This window comes from Mercenaria mercenaria, chromosome 2, assembly GCF_021730395.1.
Source record: "Mercenaria mercenaria strain notata chromosome 2, MADL_Memer_1, whole genome shotgun sequence".
NCBI lineage: Eukaryota > Metazoa > Mollusca > Bivalvia > Venerida > Veneridae > Mercenaria > Mercenaria mercenaria.
In genome coordinates, this window is record NC_069362.1 from 107,425,956 (window position 1) to 107,437,177 (window position 11,222).

Below are 11,222 nucleotides of genomic sequence, written 5' to 3' on the forward strand. Positions count from 1 at the left end.
ATTCAGTAAAATCATATGTGTCCTTTTCCGACACGCTTGTAGCAGCATTCAAGTTTTACAAACGGTTTGCTAACGACCCCAACGTCCGCTCGCCCGCCATGTTGAAAGCGCACAGACGATGATGACGTTATATGTGGCCATTGGTTTCACGCGCATGTGTTCACCGGGCCGATTATGATTATGAGTTTTCGGCCCGGGCCGATAAGTGATAATCAGTGCGTGAAAGAAATAATCTGCTAAAACACATTCATTTTTGTTACTATATATAGTAACATATGTATTAATACGCTTTTATGTTTCGTTAAGAAATAAAAAAAAATTCCGTATCTAAAAAGAAGACTGAAACTGCATGATATGATTAGCAGAGTTTACATGTTGATAATTTTGACGTACAAAGATTGAATGCATTTCATAATAACACACAGTTTGATTTTATTTTTATTTTTATATTTTACTAGCGTTTCTTGTTGTGGCGTCACTGATGACGTCATGAATATGTGAAATACTGTATAATGCAAGAAAAACCATAGTTTTTACTATAAAATCGAGAAATAAACAATTTACGCAACTGAAAAACTTTCCATTATTTACATGGTCATGCGGAAGAAGGAGTTACCTCTATCACATAAAAAAAATGTAAACAAAAGTTTACCGCTTTCGAATGCTGAGTATTTGTCGGAGATCTGACATCTGGTAAGCGTTGCTTTTTTTTTAAAAAAAAAAAGAAGCAAGCTAAATATTTTACTAAATTCAGTTACTATGTATTTAAAGAAACGGTCTTGTGTTCTTTTAACATCAGTACTTTGAAGTATGGAGATTTCAAAACTATATTGACAATTTTTTTTTTATTGAATATTAATAAGAAAGAAGTGTTTTATCCGATAGACCTACAGATTTGTAAAATGATTAGTTCTACACGATTCGGCGGTAAGAAGTATTTTGGAGGAGTAAAATTTAACTAAACGTTTTGAACGTAACTTAGTCAAAATTGAAATACACATGTGTGTTTTAAGTAATAATATGCACTGTACTTACCATTTGTTGCTTTCAGATCAAAATTAATTAGAAAATACATGCATGGATTGCCTTAGTTTGCCCTCTACAGCGATGTACACATATACTCTAAAAATTTTATAAACTACACTGCTAAAAATCACAATCCTTTACAAATTCATCGGAGCAATCAACCTTTCATTCGATTTTTTATTGATTCCAATGAAACGGTGGAAATTTCAAATTCTGTATAATTTTTCAACATAATACAGAATTACATAATTTCGATAAATATTTATTTGATGTGAAAGGAAAACGTCGACAGTCTTAATACTCAGATTTTGCGGATGTTGGTAGAATACATACAGGATCTTACATGAGTGAGTTTTCTTACTGAATTTATTCAACAAGTCAATTAACATAATAAAACGCCACGCTCGTGAAGAGCATTTTATCATTATTTTTGCGTAAATAAGGCAAGCGTTTCTTTCTCGTTCTTATAAGTGAATCTTTGCTATTTCCAGCCTGTCATTTGTGTATTGAATAAAATTAACAAAACGACTAAGAAAATAACAGCAGACATGAGGAAGAATTGACCTCATGACTGATATTGCAGAAAATCGATATCAGGGGAGACAACAGCTATATGGTATTGGTAACAGGTGACCGGTATTGCGATGTCGATATCTATTGCCTCCGGGTATTGTCACCTGGATGTTTATTTCACTATCAAGTGTAATAAAAGAGAAGGTTTTTCATAAGATAATTAAACAAGCTTAATTGAAATGTCACTGGAGTTACAAACTATGGAAAAGGGATTTTTCATTAGAAATAAAACAAGTCATTTTTATCAAGTTTCAAGTTTCAAGTTTATTGGCAAAATCGACAAATAATTGCCTTTGGCCATTTACAATATAGCAAACAATATGGCAAAGACGTGGCATAAACAAATGACATATAAACAAATATTATACAAACAAATATAAGTCACATACACAATGCATAATCAGCCTGACTATGGCAAAAGAATGTTTAATATGTAATTTTCTGAACCATAGCATTTTAAACATGTTATTTTATAATAATTAAATTAATTTTTATATCAATATAACATTTCTATCAGCAATAAAAACCATGTTTTCATATAAAATCATATTTTCATATAAAAATCATATTTTCATACATATTCTTATATAAGAAGAATGTATATTTTAACATGTTTTCGAAAAACAATGTAACAAATCGGGTGAACATTGCTATCTGTAAACCATTTAGATTCAAGTTAAAGGCAAATATCGATGAAGTCTTTTTTTTTTTTTTTTTTTCATTTTCAACCAAATCTGAAATGTAAAGGACCCTTAATCTCTAGAAAAAAGGAGGTTCGTACACTTCCTTTTATATTTATATAGCACTAACATTGATATTTTTACGGCGTCTCCCATCTATAAAATACGCTGTCGTTGAAAAATAAAATCTGACATATATATTTAAGAAATATGATCTGATTTTGCATTTGTTTTAAATAACGCTGTCTTTTAGTATAATATGTGTAAAAGACCCAAGTCTAAAAAAAAAACAGCTGTTTACAATTAAAAGTTACACAGGTGTAGGTTTTGATTTTTTATTCTGAAATTGTTGAACATCATACGTATATCAATTCAGTAATTCTTAACATATTGGCAAAATAGGAAGTTTAATGAATGGAAAATTATGGTATGTTTGTAAAATAAAAAAAAAAAAGATAGTGGCAATCAGCGTGGTACAGGTATTTTGCCGTATTCAAGCAGACATTACTCATTTTAATATAACTGCACATATTCCACCAATATATGAAAACTGTTTGCAAAATAAAAAATATGCGAAAGATTAAAATCGCATGATAATTATACCTTGTAATTACAAAAAGAAAATACCCGTAATTCAAAACGCAATTATAGCCTTGTCAGTGTTATAAACGTCTATGTTGTTTTAACGTTCCTTATTTAGAGGTAATTGGCAAGTTTTATTACAGGCCCAATAAAAAGGATTTACGCGTGATGCATACAACATTTTATTACTTCTATAAACTATCGTTCAATAGGATTACAGTATAGAAATTGGTTTCATGTAAAATTATCTTGAATTGAACATATACAATAAATTATGAAAGTAAGTTAATCACGACGACATTTATGATAACTGAAAAGATCATGAAACCAGGTAAAATTTTCACGAAAACAAAAATATATCATTAAGTTACTGAAGTAAAATTCAGTTCAGTTTTAAATGCAGATATTATTTACATTGCAAAAACATTCTTTTACACAAAAATACTCCGGACATACTTTCCACCTTTAATTTGATTAAGGCGGACCTTGAATTTATTTACTAAAATTTATTAAGTAAAAAATATACAAAAATTCTATATTTTACCTTTTTGTACTGTAACTGAGTAGAAAAATAGCGACAGTTTGCATTTCTGATCCAAGGGCCGATAGAAAAGCTATCTCTTTTAATGTTTAATTGACATAATTGGCATAATTGACACTGATATTTAAATGTATATGAAATAAGGTGAGAACAACAACATAACAAGAAATGGGTATCTCTTTCTTTTTAGAACCGAAATATTAATTGCAATATTTAATTGCATTTCTTATATTGTTAATGTGTGATATTAACATAAAATGAATTACTCGCGAAGTAAAATTACATTAAATGATTAAATCATTACTTTAACCTTTTGATCACAATACCGCATGTTAACGCGGCATAATAATATCGTCTGCTTATGACGCTACAACAACAACTTCGCGCTGAAGTTAATTTTTCTTCCATATTAGTGGAAATAAACCGTCTGAGAACGAATCAAATTTTTATTTCACAAAAATGAAATAAATATCATTCAAAAGATAAATTCAATGAGAGTAGGAAATTTCTTGCACCTAAGCTTTCATATCAATGGTTTTATACAAAAAAATGCTTTGAAGAAACGCATGTATGAGATTTTTGCATATTTTATATGGAAAAAAGAAGGGAAAAAATGACGAAATGATGGCATTAAACTTCATGTGAAGAACGAATCAAAAATTAAGATAAAATTTAATTTAAAAAAACCTTGTGATGAATCAAATGTTGAACTTTGGTAATCTTTTTGCACCTAAGGTTTCTTATTTTTAGTAATTTTGTTATTAAGTAAAATGTGTACATGCCCTTCTTATTTCTATATAGAAAATCTGACCGCTATCGATTAGTAGCCGGAGAAATATTCTTCGGTATGCTTGTTTTGATTGAGTCTGTTCAATGTACAACACCCGCACGCCTCCCTCCACCCCCTCCCCCCAGCAACGCCCCTATCATACATGGACTTGTAATGCTAAAGGTTGTGTAAATTGTAATGCTCTAAACTTAAGCACATAAACGCTTTTTGAAACATAGAATGGAATCCTTCATGAACGTGGACTCGTACAAGTACAACCTCTCAAGTCAAACAGATCTTGTGAAGATCATATATTCACACTTGACAACATTATAAGAAACATCAGAAATGTTTTTACAGCCTTTATTGATTTGAAAAAAAAAAATGTTTTGAGTTTATAGTCAGAGACATGCTGTTTTACAAGTTACTTCTCAATAAAGTTGACAGGAAAATATGCAACTCCATTAAAAATGTTTACGCCAGTTTAAGCTCATGTATCCGAATAAACAACAAGTTGACTGACTAGTTTGACTGCCTCACAGGTGTTAAACAAGGATGTAACTTATCTCCTACACTTTTTTTCTGCATTCTCCAATGACTGTATTCTCCAATGACCATGTCCAAAAGGTAAATGACCTTGAACTTGGAATTACTATTGATGAATTTAACGTGTCAATATATTGATGTATGCAGATGATAGTGTGCTGATAACTGACTCGGAAATAAATTTGCAAACTATGCTTAACACTCTACACGATTGTTGCAAGCGCTGGAGGGTCATCATTAACACTGAAAAATCCAAATATATGCATTTTAGGAAAGGTATCTAACTAACTCAGAGAAATGACATTTGTTTTAAAATCGGAGATAATGTACTACAAACTGTCGAACAATACAAATATCTGGGAATACTTTTCCATGAAAAGAACAGCTTTACATTAAACAGTGAAGTATTGTCAAAAGGAGCTGGTCGGGCGTTGGGAAGTATCATCAGTAACCTGGTCACGTGATTAGATAGTGAACGCACTTTGCGTTGCTCTGCAAAATATGGACAAAATATGTGTTTTAAAAGCATTTTTTTGAAAATTTTGGATGTAATAATGGATATTAATACACTATGAGTTCATCGGGCAAAAAGAAAAATAAAAAACGTAAAAAAGGAAGCAGTAGTGGAGATGAATTTGTAAATCTAAGTAAAGTGTATATCGTCGGAGGCCCGTCACAGGATTCAAAATCGAAAGATCAAAACAAATCTGTAAGTGAAATCTTGAACGAAACTAACAGTATATTATTCAATAGTTCAAATAACGTTTTTGAAGATATTAATTCGTCGGATTGTTCGTTGTCTAACCACAACATCACGCCTGAAGATAATATCAAGATGGCGTCTGCGCCCGGTTCATCAACTGCAACCTCGCCGGCGCATCACACTCCCTCGAACAGTGACATTATGAGCGTTCTTAAATGTCTGGAAGTAAAATTAGACAAGGTTGAATCTCGTCTACAAAAGCTTGATTTAGTAGAGAAGAAAGTTCTTTCTTTCGAAAAAGATCTTAAACTTTTGACTGTGCAAGTTCACGATAGCAACAAGGGATTTGACCAAAGAATGACTGATATTGACGAAAGAGTAAACAGGTTTGAGTTCATATCAGCTGAATACCAATCACGTATTGACGAGCTTGAAAGAGAAAATTTAAATTTGAAAGACAAAGTTACATACTTAGAGTCGCAAAGCATGCGAAACAATCTTGTATTTGGAGGTTTCCCTGAAGAATCTGGTGAAAATTTGGAAGATAAGTTTCGCAAGTTTTTAGTTAAAGATCTTAAACTAGCACAAAACATTGTAGACTCGATGAAGCTAGAGCGAATTCATCGGATGGGGGTTCCGAGTTCCGACGGATCCCAGCGGAAACGTAACTTCGTTGTGAAATTTACATTTTTCTCAGACAGAGAGCTTGTTCGCCGGCAAAAACATCTCTTAAAAGAAACGGGGTTTTTCCTTCATGAGCAATTCCCGCCGGAAATTGCTGCTCGACGCCGGAAATTGATGCCACAGCTAAAGGAAGCTATCAAGGACAACAAGAGAGCCTGGCTGGTATATGACACCCTGTACATCGAAGGTAAACCGGTAAAGTGTAACTAGGACCGGTCGGAGAATGGACCAAAAATCTTAGTTTGGAATTGTAACGGTTTAACTGACAGCAAATTATCTGACCAAGAATTTGTTTCTTTCATAACAAGCAATGACATTATTATTCTGAGTGAGTCATGGACAGATAAAAACTCTTCTATTGATATTGATGGATTTACTACTTTTAATTTTTACAGGAAATTTAGGCATAAGAAAGCTAGGAGAAATAGCGGAGGAATTACAATATTTTTGAGAAATTCGCTAAAAAATGGTGTATCTGTTGTTAAAAATCACTTTGACACGATAATTTGGCTCAAGTTAAATGCTCAATTTTTTAACTTTGATAAAGATGTATACCTGTGTGGGTTGTACCTATGGTCGGACGAATCACCGGCTTCATATATTGTTGATGCAAATTTGTTCGATTTACTCATGCAAGATATTAACTATTTTGATAAAATTGGTTGTACTATGATAGCAGGTGACTGGAACTGTCGAGTGGGAATTAGGCCTGATTACATTCTTTGTGACTCAGTGATAAATTTTACTGATGATTTAAATTATACACCTGACCAGAACCTCCCCAGAACCTCACTCGACAGTACGTGCAATAACCGTGGAGTAAAATTATTAGAACTCTGTAAAGCCACGGGATTACGAATCGCCAACGGCCGTTTAGGCCATGATTATAATATTGGTGCATATACATTTTTTAACCGTAATTCAAGTAGCGTGATTGATTACCTTTTGTTGAAAGAGACAGATTTTTATGCTATAAATTCTTTTCAGGTATTACCATTTAATATGTTTAGCGACCATGCCGCCTTATCGTTTTGTATCGATGGATTTGAGCCGTGGCGCGAAAATGAAGGGTTACAGTTTTCAGACACGCATAGTTATTATAAGTGGAATGCCGACAATAAAGAAAAATTTAGAAGTAACATTATCGGTAGACTACAGGAATTTAATAATATAATTTTAAACGAAACCTTAGAAATTGATTCTATGGTTAATGCATTTTCTCGTGTAATACTTCAAACGGCAGAACCGTTATTTAAGAATGAGTTCAAACAAAACGGCTCCAAATCGAGGCGTACTTTTTACGACAACGACGGTTGGTTCGATGCGGAATGCGTTACGGTAAAATCTGAATATAAGAATGCGTTAAGGGTTTTCAATAGTAGCAAGTCTGAGTATAACAGGGTACAGTTGTGTAACTTAAGAAAGCGCTTTAAATTTACTGTTCGCAAAAAGAAGCGGGCATATAAAATTAAGCAATCACTTGAACTAGCAAAATTGAAGAATAAAAAGCCTCGAGATTTTTGGAAGCATTTTAAATCAAAAACTAATAAATCCGATCACAATATCCCAGTAGAGGAGTTCAAATCTTATTTCTCAGAACTATTTAGCGAAATTAGGACAACGGTAGTTGATGATGCCGAGTATTTTAATGAGAACAGCGATTTTAATGTGAATAATCCTACATTTGAAGAACTAAATGCGCCTATTAATCTACAAGAAGTTACCTCGGCAGTTAAAAAACTGAAACGAAACAAATCTTCGTGCCCAAGTGATAATTTACTTAACGAGTTTTTTATTGAAACTATCGATATTCTTGGAAGTCATATTACTGACTTATTTAACAAAGTTTTTAATTCTGGTTATTTCCCGGAAATCTGGACACAAGGTTTTATAGTGCCTATCCATAAGAAAGGGGATAAAAATATACCAAATAATTATCGTGGAATCACTTTACTCAGCAATCTTGGTAAACTTTTTACCAGCATACTTACATTGCGAGTAGAAAAATGGTTCGAGGAAAACAATGTTATTTCGGACTCCCAGTTCGGTTTCCGAAAGGGTCGTAGTACAGTCGATGCAATATTTGTATTACAAAGTTTAATTGAACATGCTTTAACACAGAATTTAAGATTGCCTTGCGCCTTTATCGATCTGCAAAAGGCATTCGACTCGGTCTACCGTAATGCCCTGTGGTTCAAACTTTATGGTATGGGTTTCGATGGTAAAATACTAAAAATGTTTAAGGCTATGTACGCAGTGGTAAAATCTTGTGTTAAAAGTTGTAACCAGTGCTCAGATTTCTTCGAAATATCCATTGGCTTAAGACAAGGTCTTAATAATTCACCAGCATTATTCGCCCTTTTCTTAGAAGACTTAGAACTATTTTTACAAGATACAAATACATCAGGACTGACTTTATATGATATATGTGTGATCATCTTACTGTTTGCTGACGATATGGTTATTGTTGGAAATTCTGTGCAGGATTTACAAAATAGCTTAAATAGGTTATGCGAATATTGTGAATACTGGAGTTTACAGGTCAATATAGAAAAAACGAAAGTGGTAGTGTTTCGAAAAAGGGGTCCAGTTAAACGCAATGAATGTTGGTATTTTAATGGTCATCTTTTGGAAGTAGTAAATGACTTTAATTATTTGGGCGTGGTATTCAATTACACTGGTTCATTTGTATTACATAACCAGTATGTAGTAGGAAAGGCACTAAAAGCAACAAATACATTGTTGTGCAATTTAAGTAAGTTTGAATTAAGCCCACCTATATCTCTACAACTATTTGATTCGTTCGTTGGTTCAATTCTTCAATACGCCTGTCCAATTTGGGGATTCTCTAAGTCCAAAGAAATAGAACGCGTGCACTTAAAATATTGTAAGGCAATTTTGGGAGTCAGACAAAGCACAAGTAATGCGGCCGTATACGGCGAATTGGCACGGTATCCGTTATTTATCTCGAGACATTTTCAAATTATCAAATACTGGTTACAACTTCTATCGTCCAATAACATACTACTAAAATACATTTATAATGATTCGTTTAACAAATGCTTAAATGGTAAAGCTAACTGGGCCAGTAAAGTCAAGCACTTGCTATGTCAGTATGGCTTTCTTGACGTCTGGAATTATCAGGACAGTGTCGATTCCAAGACATTCTTGCCCATTTTTAAACAAAGGCTTATAGACTGTTACGTCCAACAATGGCGGGCAGATTTACAAAGTAACAATGTTCTTAACAACTTATATTTTTATGTAAAAGACGACTTTGTCCCAAGTGACTATCTTCACGTTCTTAATACAAAAACCTTACGTCAGGCACTAGCTAAATTGCGTGTTTCAGCCCATAACTTGCGAATTGAAACAGGTAGGCACGGTAGAAATCGTATCGAAAGGGTCGAACTAATCTGTCAGCTATGTGAGTCGCGTGACATAGAAGACGAGTATCACTTTGTCATTAAATGTAAAGTATATGAGCAGTTACGACACCAATTCATAAAATCGTATTTTTATAGACGTCCCAGTATGCACAAATTCATTCAGTTACTCAAGTCAGAAAATAAAGTTGTTATTAGAAATCTCGCTAAATACATTCTTCAAGCTAATAAGAAAAGAAATGAATTATTGAATCCTGAAGCTTATTATATATAGTATGTTTGCGTGTGTATGTGTTTTATAATTACATGAGTCAGTAAAATAGCTCTTAAAACGAGAAAATACGCTCTATTAAATTTTTGACCTTAAAGTTCATTCTCCAAATCCTAACTATTTTATTTTTAGTTTGCAAATTGATTATTTTTCTTTCCACTGTGCCTGTGACAACAAGAGACATTAACTATTTAAACAAGTACTGATATAATGTAAGATCGTATGTGTAATAGAAAAAATATTGTTTGTAAAGACTTATCGATATAACATATATTTTGAAATGACCATGTACATTATGAATATTGTATGAATGTTTTGTACAACGAGGTACCTGTATATGTGTACAAGTTGAATAAACTATGTTCATAATATTAAATAATTAATATTAAGTAAAGTTCACCATCTGAAAGACTTCGGGTTTCGATCCTACGGAAAGCTATACTACTCATGTGTAGCCCCTGTTTTGGACTATAGCGCTTCAGTGTGGGGATTTAAACAGTACCAGAGTGTAGACAATGTTCAACGCCGTGCATTAAGGTTCCTCCTTGGAGTTCATCGATTTGTTCCCAAACTGGCCCTTAATGGTGATACGGGATAAATACCTAGCATGTACCGCAGATGGGGCATTATGTTGCGGTTTTGAATCAGATTTATCTTAATGAACGATAGCAGATTGACCAAACGAGTGTTTGACTTCAACAAGTGTACAAATAACTGGTGTAGTGAAATTAAGCAGATTATGGACTATATATTTGATGATCCCGTCACTTAAACTCAGAAATTATCATTGACCTGCCGCAAGCAAAGAACTTGATTAATGCTCATTATGCAAACAAATGGTCCCAGGAAAAAACGTTTTCTAAACTGCGAACATATAAAACGTTTAAACATGATTTTAAATGTGAGTACTACGTTTTTGATGAACCTTAAGAAATATGAACGATTGCTATTAAGTTAGTTACGGTATGAGATTTTACCCTTGAGACTAGAGGTAGGTAGATATGTTGGCGAGCGACCCGAGGGTAGACTATGCAGATTGTTCAATGCGCGAGCTGTAGAAGACGAAACACACTTTATTTTTAGCTGCGAACTTTATAACAATATAAGAAGTAGAACATTTGGTGATTTATTAAGCAACAGCGATTTCACTGATATGACATTGATTGACAAAATGTTCTTTGTACTTAATTCATATCCGAGAAGAACCGCTAAATACACTGTGAGAGCTTACCTTCATAGAAGAAACGTTATTTACTCATGAACCGTTATTGGAACAAAATTATTAACTGTATTTATATTCTACAGTAATCCCTTGTCGCCCATGTATATAATTTTGTCTCTTTTGTGTATAATCAATGTACTGATGATCAGTTAAAAACTGTTTTAGTACAATTACATAAGACTCTATCAAGTTTCGTTGAACACAAATCTCATTAAGGTTTAGGAGTATATCACCAAAAC